The 10,538-nt window shown below is 43.7% G+C and overlaps 1 pseudogene; it reads left to right on the forward strand.

Annotated features, from left to right (window-relative positions):
* Positions 1-2,801: 2,801 nt before the first annotated feature.
* LOC124594192 lies at positions 2,802-10,210 on the forward strand (annotated as a pseudogene).
* The last annotated feature ends 328 nt before the right edge of the window (positions 10,211-10,538 follow it).

Below are 10,538 nucleotides of genomic sequence, written 5' to 3' on the forward strand. Positions count from 1 at the left end.
ATATATCGTAACTACTCTACACTTAATTCATGAACTGTCCTAATCCTCAATGAATCACAATGATTATACCGCTCATTGCTGCAGACTAAGAACAGAGATACCTTCACATGCTGCAGGCAAACACAAAGAAGCATCAGAAACTCACTTCGCTTAAGAAAGTTTCTAGAACAAAATCAGACCTGACTCTAATAACAAAGCGCTACACTACGTATAAACTCTCTGGAGCACTGGTTAAGATCCTCATTTTAAGTACTCTCTATCACCCCTCCGCCTCCTCTTTTTCCTCCTCCCCCCCCCTCCTCTCTTTCAGTCTGTGATCGAACAGATGACTTATCATTCGCTCCGATCTCCCAGTTCTTGAAAAAAGCTCCTGGAACAGGAATTAATATACGCGTACCGACCTAGGCTCAATACATCAATATTTTAAAAACGCTAACTGAATAGTGGTGGTCTGAAAATGTGTAGCAGGTCCAAAAAAAAAGTAAGTTTTTTTGTATTCGTAAATGGTGTTTATCGTAGACCTGAGGCGTCTGTCTCTTGGAGCAAAGATTATACAAAAAGGAGGTGGCTCTGTGATATTCTGGGTAGAAATAGAACATGTAGTTGGGTTTCGATAAAAATATTGTAATTATCTTTTGAAAAGGACACTCGTGATTTCGATTAGAACAGTTATGACCATCTACACGTTCGGTTTCGTCTAACCAAGTTAACGGATTGGAGCCCAATGAAACATCTGAGAATGCTAGAACCACCACACCAGGAAAATAATCCAGGAAATGTGGCTATATTTGGGAATTGATTGTGGGAGAAGCGGTTGTGCAGTGATCTCACCTACATCCATAAAACTGTACACTTTTTCAGCAGTTACCGGGTGGTACTAAGGCTCGTTGATGAAATTACTGGCAGAAAACTTGTACAATGCTTTACGAGAAAGAGTGCAATATCTCACTCACTCTGCCACCTACGAAACGCACAGCATATTACAAAATTTTTGTTCATTATAAAATACAGTTGGCAAAATAATATCACCTTTAGTGGAATGGTGGTGCAGCAGCAGCTCCTTTAAATTGATGGGATGGTTGGTAGAGTTGGGAGATAACACAAAATAACTGTTCAAAGTCCTAAGGAAAATCTACTGATTCAGCTGATGCATCAGTTTTAACTATAACGGTAATATTTCATTATTTTAAATTCCCATGTGTTTGTGTGCATTTATGTTAAAAAATCATACCGTACAACAAACAATTCTTATTTTCCGGCAGAAATACTAAGGCCTGTAAATGATCGTAGCAATGATCTTAAAACCTCAACACTGCATGAGCAACATTTGTGTAATTTAAACAGACGACATGTCAGCTGACGACACAAACTGAGTATTGTATTTGACATGATATTTCAATTGGATAGTTCACATATCTACATGTTGATTACTAACAGTGTAACACCATAAAGTTGGCACGCAACAAATGCCAAATTGGACTGAAATGTGTAATACATGCTTGAGTATACAAACGATTAGCATTTAAGTGCAGCCGCCCAATCTAGATAGAGTAACGCCATTTACGTTCTGTGTATAAGTAACGATGTGCAGCGGTTTTCTGATTTAGATATTGGAATTAAATGTTGCTTCTTAGCTAGAAGATAGTGTTTTGTCTCGTGCAAGAAGGAGAAACGTGTACCAGCACATGTCGCAATTCAGCAGCAGATGGGTCTCGCCCTATTCAGACTGCTGTTTATCAAAGCACGATATTGATGCTTACTTTGGGTAGTATCCTACCGCTGTCATGCAGATATGGAATCGATGGGTCAAGGGTGCAACAATGAAACTTCGTGATGGATGTCACAGCGGCCCCGCGCGTCTTGTGCCCGAGAGGACAGTCGTGTTATTTAGTTAGCTGTTTAGTTTCGCACAACCATGTAACACCTTGTATCAGGAAACAGGCTTGTTGTGCAGCACGACAAGTTTCCACACGGATAGTGCGACGACGTATGGAGCCCTGTAGCAGCAGCACAGAGGGGCGCGCCCTGTCACCACTCTGCGCACTGGGGTGGCAGCACGTCATCTTTTCAGAGGAATCCCGGTTACACTTACAGAAACAAAATGGAAGTATCCGTGCGTGGCGGCTCTGAGGGGAACGAAAGCTGCATTCGCCATCGTCATACGGGCCAAGCAGCTGGCGAAATAGTGTGGAGTGCAAGTTCGTATTCCTCAAAATCACTTACAGATTCAATCATGTAGTCTTCCTACTACACCGAGCGAGGTAGCGCAGTGGTTAGCATTCGGGAGGACGACCGTTCGAACCCGCGTCCGGTCATCCTGATTTAGGTTTCCCTTGATTTCCCTAAACCGCTTCAGGTAAATGCCGGGATGGTTCCTTTGCAAGGGCACTGCCGACTTCGTTCCCCATCCTTCTCTTATCCGATGGGACCGACGACCTCGCTATTTGGTCCCCTCCTCCAAATCCATCAATCACTCAGTCTTCCTGCTACTCTATAAATTCACAGTAAGTAAAATTTCGTTTAATTCTATCCTTCGGAGTGTTGCAGTTTTAATGGTCAGCAAAATGAGTGAATTATTTCGCAGGCAAGTAATGCCAGATATATTTTTAAAGCTACTTGCAAAAGGTCTGCGTAGTCAGCTTTTATTACTAACTTTCCTTTCACTATACCTTCCACTACTCTGTCAACTTCCTGCTTTGTTGGACCAGCTTTCTCTCTCGCAACAGTTGAGGATAACAAGGCAAGCTTCCAGGAAGCGGAAGACAGAGGGCGGACTGTTTGATCTGCGCGCAGCGGAGCAGATGGGCGGCACTCGCAGCCCAGGGGGGCGGGTCTCGGTGCGTCCGCCCGCCGCCTGGGCTGTTAAGGGGTGGATTTGTCGCTGGCAGGCAATTAACAGAGTTGCTGGCGAGGCGGTCAGTGGCTCCAGCACAGGACAACGACGCTGCACTGGCGGCGGAACCCCTGCAGATTGGGAGATTACAGCTTGCTTAACGAGGTGCGACAAGTACACACATTGGTTGGAGTCTTAAGCAAAATACAGTGGAAACAGCTTTTTGTTCAAAAAGCAGTAATTAGTTCTTTTACGGCGACTCTTGGCTCTATCCATCCTTTTTTTTGTCGTTGCGTACGTCACATGACATCCGTTCAAGTTCATTTGTTGATATTTCCACTCAGTTTTTTATTACAGAGGCCAACCAGCTCTCTGACCGAACTCGCTGAGCTACCGTGCCGGCATTCATCTGAGCCACCGAGGGCACAGAGGATAGTGCGACCCCAGGGACTATCTCGCGCACGACTCCCGTCAGATCCACATTCTCACTTTGTATGTCCACACACTACATTCGTAGTGTCCCACCCCAACACACTCATTACTCGTGGATGACATTCTTACGAAGTCCCGTAAGAGTTCGGGGAATATGTGCGAGCCGGCCGGAGTGGCCGAGCGGTTCTAGGCGCTATATTCTGGAACTGCACGACCGCTACGGTCGCAGGTTCGAATCCTGCCTGGAGCATGGATGTGTATGATGTCCTTAGGTTAGTAAGGTTTAAGTAGTTCTAAGTTCTAGGGGACTGATGACCTCAGATGTTAAGTCCCATAGTGCTCCGACCCATTTTTTTTAAAAAATATGTGTGCATTCGCTGAGAAGAAGAAGATCATGGCCGGTATTGCCAGAACTATATACTTATATGGATATGATGTCTGTGCTATCGGAAATGTCCGAAAGAACAGACACCATATCCATATAATTTCTATAGGGTGAAACAGAACTCCACCGACAAAATTCTGATGTTTCTTTAGGGACATTCTCTGTGTCTTTTGATATGAGATACCCATAATCTCCAGCAGTTCATTATAGAGTAATAGCATTTCGTTTGTCATCCATCCCCACTTACCTTTGTATTGTGTTGCACCGAAAATATCTACTCGACAGTACAAATGTCGACTGTATGTTCCATTCGCTCACGGTACGTGATAATAACAGTAATGCCCACTTTACTCTTTGCCGTCAAGTTTGCATTCTGTACTGCTCGGCTCTGACTCGTGTCTGTTTGCCAGTCGGTGCTAATTTTACGTTAACAGAGATACAAACCAATATGAATAGGTAGACCGATGAAGAATTTGCCGGTGTACACCTCGTGTACTAAATGCAATGGAAGAGCGATGCTGATGTGTTCCAGCAGCGACAGCAATCACGTCACTGTTTTTGTGGTTCTGGCGGTGGTTGCATTGCTGTGTGTTTTCGTTGAATGTTTTTGTAACTCAATATTTCATGCTTTTCGCTGTTGCAAAGTTATTTACGCAGAAACAAAATTGACTGATGTAACAAACCAAATAAATCATGATTGCATTACTACTCTGCAACAAGCTGCCAGTCTCTGATACCAAAATATTCAGAAGATATCACATGAAGAACCACCAAAACTTGGTCATTGGAGTGCGGGTTTACCCTGTGTAACCATAACATACATCTATCAGTGCTTCAGCGACCACGATGCAACGTGATGGTGGATTGTAGTTTGTTTCTGTTAACGAGGATCTTGGATCAACTGCCTGTGCTGAAAGGTTTGCAGAAAGTTTAATAACCATTAGCTCCTTACCAGTCTCTTGAGGTGAAAGTTGTTGCCATAACTGTTAACAGATTCATCCCACTGCGAGACAAAACGGTCAAAATCGTCCTGGAAAATTGTTTGCGGTTGCCTACGGAACCATGACTGTACCCAGGCGGGCACCTCTTCGTCTGAAGCAAATGGGGGGCCACAAAAATCTTCCTTCAGCGCTGAAAAAATAAGTAAATCGCATGGGGAGAGATCTGTACTGTACGGAGGACGCGTAAGGGCTCCTCAGCGAAATTTATGACTTCTGTTCAGAAATTTGGAATTTGTTGTGGGCCATCGAAGAATATTTCCGCTTCACTCCGTGTAGTTTCGTGATGAAGTTCCGATAGATGGTGGTGCTATGCGTAGCCTTGAAAATGGCGTCCGTAACTGAGGGCGAGGCGTCTGTCGTGCGAACCTTTCCGATCTCCCGAGAGCCAGTCGGCCGCACACGACTGTGACTCCCGCAGTAATGGAAGATCCGGACACTCTCATTCGAGGAGATCGACGGATCGGAATCAATCACGTAGCTGCTCAACTGGACATTTCTGTTGGTAATGCTGACACACTCGTCCACCATTCGGGATACTCAAAAACGTCTGCCCGCAGGGTTCCTCGCCGCCTAACAGAAGACCATAAAGAGCAACGAAGGACCACCTACCACCTGTACGGAACTGCCTGCGCATTACAAAGCTGGTCGTGACAATTTTTTGTCGAAGTCGTCCCCAGGTTCATCACATCGAATCGGAAACAGAACGGCAATCCATGGAGTGGCGAAAGAGCATCTCTCCTCCGAAGAAGAAGTACAAAACCGCACTCTCAGCCGGTAAAGTCATGGCGACGGTCTCCTGGGACTCTGAATGTGGTTACTGTGTTTTACATCCTCCCCCATCAACTCTTAATTGTAATGTACTACTCTCAGAAAATGAAAGGAACGTCAGTGTGTTCGTCGCCACAAGAATGCAAACGAACTTGTCCTACTGCATGGCAACGCAAGGTCTCACAAAGTCTGTGCACACGAGCGGTGCTCTCAAATCTTCATTGGACTCTTCTTACTCAGCCACCCTACAGCCTGGCTCTTGCACCTTCCGACTTTCATCTGCTTGGCCCAATGAAGGATGCACTCCATAGGAAGCAGTACATGGATGTGTGGAGGTTATTGATGAAGACGTTGGCTCCGACGTCGACCAATAGAATGGCACCAGTTCCTCAGAGTAAGGCGGTGTAAGGCCGTCGCACTGGACGCTGATGACGCTTGGTTTGCGGGGCGCTCAACTGCGCGGTCATCTGCGCCCGTACAGAGTCCCGGTTTTGACACAGTCCAGTTTTTACACAATCCAATCTATCCACTCTCACGAACGATGATGATATGATGGGCTCAACACAAACACCCAGTCCACGGACCGAGTAAATCCCCAACACGGCGGAGAATCGAACCCGGGACCCCGTCATCCAGAGGCAACAACGCTAGCCACTAGACCACCAGCTGCTGGACGGGTAGTATGATGAAAAATAGGGTATTGTAGCAAATAGTGTGGGGAATAATGTGTATTGCATTCAAAATAAAGCCAACGTGCTTTCAGAAAAAAATTTGTTTCATTATTTATTGAACGTCCCTCGTATTAACAGTTATGGCAACTGCTTCTGTAATAATAAAGAGTTTACTTACATTCCCTCCATCTGTCTCGATTTCATTTGCCTATCTCTTACGTGTGACGTCTCCGAATAAAATAAGCATGAACGTTGCTCTACCATCTGCCGCAGAGGTCGATCTGTTGAGAAACTCATTTCAGAAGCTCTTTAGTTTTGAGCACATAACAGATTACTCACTTTGGCACAACTACCGAGTATGATTTTTCAGACCTCGCGGATACAGCTCATTGGAACGTGTTTGCATAGTAGATCGACCAGTATCTAAAAGGGTGCTGCTGAAGTAGATAATCAGCAACTGACTATATTACAACACCAGGACAGTCTTTTGCATTATATGGATCGCTTTATGAGCGTTATCCACCAGGCCCCTGAAACATCCATCCCAGTATCTTCAGGCCAGTTACAAAGCTGTTCCCTAGTGGAATGAGGCGTGCCCCTCAGCTCATCCAAGTGTACGGCCCTGACATGTTTCATATGTGGAGAATTTCGCAGTCTTTCCGGTCGCGGGAACGAATGCGCTATAAAATTGTTGAGAGACTCTTGGATCAACTGTTCCATTTGCTTATTTAAAATGTGTGGAGGTTACAGGATTTTGAAATAACATAATCTACATCTATATTCATCTCCCACACAATAGCCGGCCGAAGTGGCCGTGCGGTTAAAGGCGCTGCAGTCTGGAACCGCAAGACTGCTACAGTCGCAGGTTCGAATCCTGCCTCGGGCATGGATGTTTGTGATGTCCTTAGGTTAGTTAGGTTTAACTAGTTCTAAGTTCTAGGGGACTAATGACCTCAGCAGTCGAGTCCCATAGTGCTCAGAGCCATTTGAACCATTTTTGAACCCACACAATAGCAGAGCATTTTGTCAAAACTGAGCTAAGCACGCTCACACACCAGCTCACGTCCCGAAACTGCAGCTTCGTGTACTTTACCCTGGAGAGTGAAATGGTCATTCTTGAACTGACTAACATTTTCACAGTCCTGCGAAACGTTTTTTAATATTTTCAAAGTACATTTTCACTCTGCAGCTGAGCGTGCGTTGATTTGAAACTTCTTGGAAGATAAAATATGTGTGGCAACCCAGGACTCGAACCTGGGGTCTGTACCTTTCAGGGGGAATTTCTCTACCGATTGAGCTATTCAGGCACGGCTCAGGAACCGACAACAGAGATATACGTACTTCCACCATTACCTCATCTCCTACCTTCCAACATTCGCACTTCTCCTGATTACGTTGCAGGTCTAGCACTTCTTAGCACAGTGAGTTGCGCTAGGTAGCACACTGCGTAGAGCACTTGCCCGCGAAAGGCAATGCTCCAAGGTTTGAGAGCCGGTTCGGCACAAAGGTTTCACCTGCGACAAAGTTTCAAATCAGCGCTCACTCCGGTGCAGAGTGGAAGTTCAATATGGAAACAATCAACCAAGCTGTGGCTAAGCCATGTCTGTACAATATCCTTTCATCCAGGAGTGCCAGTCCCGTAGGGTATGCATGAGACCTTCTATGACGTCTGTAAGGTAGGAGATTAAGTACTGGAAAAAGTAAAGCTATGAGGGTACATCGTGAGTCATGCTTGGATAGCTGAGTTGGTGCGGATTGTTGGGTGCGGTTTGTTGTGCACATTAGGGGTTTCAGCGGCAAACGTAGAATTCCCAAAATGGCTGTCGATAGACCTGGTAAAATTTTTCTTTTTGAAGAGAGGTGGAAGGAAAGAGGAAGTCCGTTTTGACAAGATTATATCCAGAATATAAAAACCGTACTATTGAACAAGAATTTTGTGAAACGGCCAGCAATCACTCTGAAAGTTATCAGTGGTTTATATTCTGCTGTGACAACAATCTAGCTGGATAATCTTTGCAGCAGACACTGCCACCACAATGACAACCAAACACCCCGATTATGCTCTGTTGGCAGCAAGAATTGCAGTTTCAAACCTACACATAGAAACCGAAGGCTTATACGCTGTAATATATGATTTGTATAACATGTTCAGTCCTGTGACGAAAGGGAAGAGTCCTCTTGTAACAGAATTCCACCATTAAATTATAATGAAAACTGCAGAAAGGCTTAAAGCTCAAATAATTTATAATATATATTTTAATAATAGCTACTTTGGCTTCAAGACACTAGAACGTTCATACTTGCTACACAGTGATGGAAAAGTTGCTGAAAAGCCTCAACACATGTTGACGTGTTTGGCTGTTGGCTTACCTGCCGAGGACACAGACGCTGTCATAAAGACCTGAAGTCTGTTATCTGAAAGACACTTCTCCTACTCTCTATGAAGCTGGCACTTCAAAACTTATCAGGTTGTTTACTGTTGTGCGTGAAGGAGGGCAGTATTGAAGGCATTTATAATACCTTAAGGGAGCGTGCAATGATTTCCAAATCGATAGGATGTATTGGCCTTAGCGTTGATTGTATTTGCAATGCTGCTAGTTATATTGCTGGCATAAATGGTACGTCCAAATTCCTAATTTCTGTGCTGCGTGTATAAAAAAAAATACGTTCAGATCATTGCAATAATAAGAGACCTGGTGCATTTGCAATCTATCTGGAGCCATGGCATGCAGACGTCTCTCTATTCTTGGATCTGTAAAGGAACACATAAAAAAATGAAGTTCGTGCTCTTCATCTGTTGTATGCCTTTCGGATCACAGATTTATTCATGTGCCACGTAGAGGTCAATGAAATATGGAGCTTACTGTGCCCCCACCCCCAACGATTGTTTTGACGAATAACTTGAGAAACTCTGTACAAAATGTGAAGATGAAGGAAAATATGTATGCAAATTGAGGGCTTAGCAGTTGTGGTGTGCTATTATACAGTCACAAATGGAAACGGGAACACCTTACATGCTGCACAAGGATGCCTGCAATGAAAAATCTAGCAAACAAAATATGGGTACAATAAAATCCAGCAACTCATGTATAAGCATTATTGAGAAAACATCGCCAACAGAGATTGCCGTATGCAATCTTGCGTTCATAGCTGTTAATATGTTTGTGAAACCTGACAAGACATATTATTTTGACAGGTTGAAAGACGTTTCAAAAACTGTGACCACAAGTTTAAATTAAATAGTTGAAGTCAATTGTTGTCCTGCACCAGAAACAAACACATAAAATATGCGACATCGTCCTATTTGTATTGGCGTTCATGGCCTTTCAGATGCATTTTGAGAGTGAAGAAGATCAAAAATTATAAATCCATATACTTGTAATTGAAACTGTCTAAACTGTCTACTACGGAACTCTTAAAACAAGCTGTGAACTGTCAGAGACTTTGGGTTCTTATGAGACTTACAGAAGAATTCCTTTAACAAAGGCATTTTGCGTTTTGATATGTGGGACGTTAAACCTACTTCACTTGGGAACTAGGCTGCTCTCAACGAAAAAATTGCGGTGCGTGGTGTCCACAACTCACGCTTGTTGGCTTCAATACTAGCTCCATCAACTTCCCAGTTCCTTTGATACAATGTATCGTTTAAGCCATAAACCAGCAGTGTATGTACACGCTGTGTTTGTCTGGAGAATTTCAAATTGTAAACCAGCGTCTCATAACAGATTTGACTAAATGTGCTCTGAGGAGTGCAGGTATGAAGAATGCAATAATAGCAAGCGGTGGATCAATACAGAGTATCACCGGAATTCCTGATACATAAAAGCGTTATACAAAAGTGTGTGGGAGATGCCTCAGGAAGCTATTGTCAAAATGGCAGTTGATGAGCAGTCTTCGCTGATCGGAGCCAGTCTCTCAACATACGTATTGCTGGACCAAATAATTATAACTAACATCAATGCATTTCTGCGCATGGCGAATGGGGCTGAAGACTGTACTTCACTATCTCCGTGCTAAACAAGTCGCTCTGGCAATCAAGTTTACAGTTGACTAGAGTAAATTGTCACGCAATGTTAGCATCTCAGGAAATGGCCTTTCTCTTCAAAGCAGACAACACTGATGAAGTGCACAAATGAGGGCAATGGTTGTTTTCTAGCCAACAAGAACGAAGGTTTAAGGTATGGTTCAAGAAGTATTAACATGCTGTGCTTAAAGGTTTAGTATTGTGTATGACATTCAACACTGAAATTGTTCTGAGCCTTATTGGCTAAGGAGAAATATGTTGCTATGCTATCTTTTCTTCTTTTTTTAAAAGTTATAACTAGTAACAAAGATGTTTATTACATACTGTAGTTGTATATGCTTTTTCCAGTGCTTCTTACATCTATCATGGGACTTCATATGTTCTTGAGTAGACGTGAAGCCTTTCTTTTTTTGTATTTGTACAT

The sequence above is a fragment of the Schistocerca americana genome, chromosome 2 (genome assembly GCF_021461395.2).
Source record: "Schistocerca americana isolate TAMUIC-IGC-003095 chromosome 2, iqSchAmer2.1, whole genome shotgun sequence".
NCBI classification, from domain to species: Eukaryota; Metazoa; Arthropoda; class Insecta; order Orthoptera; family Acrididae; genus Schistocerca; species Schistocerca americana.